Source organism: Arachis stenosperma, chromosome 5 (assembly GCF_014773155.1).
Source record: "Arachis stenosperma cultivar V10309 chromosome 5, arast.V10309.gnm1.PFL2, whole genome shotgun sequence".
Taxonomy (NCBI): domain Eukaryota; kingdom Viridiplantae; phylum Streptophyta; class Magnoliopsida; order Fabales; family Fabaceae; genus Arachis; species Arachis stenosperma.
In genome coordinates this window covers 26,696,834-26,699,881 of record NC_080381.1, presented here as the reverse complement: position 1 = coordinate 26,699,881, position 3,048 = coordinate 26,696,834, and the positions used below count along the sequence as shown (strand labels likewise).

The 3,048-nt window shown below is 36.9% G+C and overlaps 1 non-coding gene across 1 annotated transcript; it reads right to left on the bottom strand.

Annotated features, from left to right (window-relative positions):
• Positions 1-2,727: 2,727 nt before the first annotated feature.
• LOC130984410 (small nucleolar RNA R71) lies at positions 2,728-2,835 on the bottom strand. The gene has a single exon (XR_009088348.1). It is a non-coding gene; the product is annotated as a small nucleolar RNA R71 (small nucleolar RNA).
• Positions 2,836-3,048: the final 213 nt, after the last annotated feature.

Below are 3,048 nucleotides of genomic sequence, written 5' to 3'. Positions count from 1 at the left end.
GGATTCTTTAATCGGAATCTTCGTGGTATAGGCGAGAACTGATGGCGGCATTCAAGAGAATCCGGAAGGTCTAACCTTGTCTGTGGTATTCTGAGTAGGATTCAATGATTGAATGACTGTGACGTGCTTCAAACTCCTAGCAGGCGGGGCGTTAGTGACAGACGCAAAAGAATCGATGGATTTTATTCCGGCCTGACCGAGAACCGACAGCTGATTACCCATGCTGTGACAGAGCATAGGCAACGTTTTCACTGAGAGGATGGGAGGTAGCCACTGACAACGGTGAAACCCTTGCATAAGCTTGCCATGGAAAGGAGTAAGAAGGATTGGATGAAGACAGTAGGAAAGCAGAGAGACGGAAGGGAAGGCATCTTCATACACTTATCTGAAGCTCTCACCAATGATATACATAAGTATCTCTATCTTTATCTTTATGCTTTATTCATCATCTATACCCATTTGAGTCTACCTGACTGAGATTTACATGGTGACCATAGCTTGCTTCATACCAACAATCTCCGTGGGATCGACCCTTACTCACGTAAGGTATTACTTGGACGACCCAGTGCACTTGCTGGTTAGTTGTGCAAAGTTGTGTAGTGAATCACAATTTCGCGCACCAAGTTTTTGGCGCCGTTGCCGGGGATTGTTTTGTGTATGGACAACTGACGGTTCATCTTGTTGCTTAGATTAGGTATTATTTTTCTTCAGAGTTCTTAAGAATGAATTCTAGTGTTTCAAGGTGATGTTCTTATCATCACCAAAGCTGATTGATCATCATCAATTTAGCTCTTGAATGCAATGTCCTGCTGAAGCTTAGCTAGCTATGTCTAATTCCTTTAGACTAAAGTTTTAGACTAACATTGCATGATTCCTGGAATTCTCATTAAGAATTTTGATACCTTTATTTTCTTCTTCCACTTAATTTTCGAAAAATCCAAAAAAATTACAAAATCATAAAAACAAAAAATTATTTCTTGTTTAAGTCTAGTGTCTCATTTTAAGTTTGGTGTCAATTGCATGTTTCTGTTCTTCTTGCATTTTTCAAATTTATGCATGTGTCTTCATTTATCTTCAAGTTGTTCTTGATGATTTCCTTGTTTTGATCTTTGAATTCTATTGACTTGAGTGTTTTGTTGTTTCTCATATGCATTCTCATCTTGTTAGTGTCAGTAGTATACAAACTGCTAAGTTTGGTGTCTTGCATGCATTGTTATTTGATTTTAGTTGCATTTTGATTATTCCTCATTATTAAAAATCCAAAATATTCTTAATTTGTGTCTTTTCAAGTCAATAATATAGAGAATTAAAGATTCAGAACATACAGCAGAGGAATTATACAGAAAAAGCTGGGCGTTCAAAACGCCCAGTGAAGAAGGACAGACTGGCGTTTAAACGCCAGCCAGGGTACTTGGTTGGGCGTTTAACGCCAAAAAAGGTAGCATTTTGGGCGTTAAACGCCAGAATGGATACCATTCTGGGCGTTTAATGCCAGGATGGCACAAGAGGGAAGATTTTGTTTTCAAAATCATTTTTTTTAAGTTTTCAAAGTTTTTCCAAATCAAATCTTTTTCAAATCATATCTTTTCAATCAAATGTTTTCAAAATCAATTTGTTTCCTTTTTCAAAGATACTTACTAACAATTAATGATTTGATTGAACATTTTAAGTATGTTGCCTTTTCTGTTGAGAAAGGTTTAATGTTTGAATCATATCTTTTCTTGTTAGGCAAGTCATTAATTTTTAAAATCAAATCTTTTTAAAATTGTTTTCAAATCATATCTTTTCAATCATATCTTTTTAAAACCATAACTTTTCAATCAAATCTTTTTAATCACATCTTTTTCAAAACAGTTTTCAATCATATCTTTTTGATTTCTAAATTCAAAATCTTTTTCAAAAATCACTTGATTTCTTTTCCACTTTGAGTTTTCGAAAATTATCAATCAATTTTTCAAAATGTTTTTAAAATCTTTTTAATTAATTTTCAAAAATTCTCTTCCCCTCTTCTCACATCCTTCTGTTTATGGAGTACCACTCCTCCTCAATGCACAATTCGAACTCTATCTGATTAAGTTCGAATTCTCTACTTCTTCCTTCTACTATTCTGTTCTTCTGACACCTCAAGGAATCTCTATACTGTGACATAGAGGATTCCATATTTTCTGTTCTCTTCTCTTTCATATGAGCAGGAACAAAGACAAAGGCATTCTTGTTGAAGCTGACCCTGAACCTGAAAGGACCTTGAAGCAAAAGCTAAGAGAAGCTAAGGCACAACTCTCTGTAGAGGACCTGACCGAATTCTTCAAAGAAGAAGAACACATGGCAGCCGAAAACAACAACAATGCCAACAATGCAAGGAAGGTGCTGGGTGACTTTACTACACCTACTCCCGACTTCTATGGGAGAAGCATCTCTATCCCTGCCATTGGAGCAAACAACTTTGAGCTTAAGCCTCAATTAGTTTCTCTAATGCAACAGAATTGCAAGTTCCATGGACTTCCATTGGAAGATCCTCATCAGTTTTTAGCTGAATTCTTGCAAATCTGTGACACAGTCAAGACTAATGGGGTTGACCCTGAGGTCTACAGACTGATGCTATTCCCTTTTGCTGTAAGAGACAGAGCTAGAATATGGTTGGACTCTCAACCTAAAGAAAGCCTGGACTCTTGGGAAAAGCTAGTCAATGCCTTCTTGGCAAAGTTCTTTCCACCTCAAAAATTGAGTAAGCTTAGGGTGGAAGTCCAAACCTTCAGACAGAAGGATGGAGAATCCCTCTATGAAGCTTGGGAAAGATACAAACAATTAATCAGAAAATGTCCTTCAGACATGCTTTCTGAATGGAGCATCATAGGTATTTTCTATGATGGTCTCTCTGAACTATCCAAGATGTCTTTGGATAGCTCTGCTGGAGGATCTCTTCATCTGAAAAAGACGCCTACAGAAGCTCAAGAGCTAATTGAAATGGTTGCAAATAACCAATTCATGTACACTTCTGAAAGGAATCCTGTGAACAATGGGACAAATCAGAAGAAAGGAGTTCTTGAG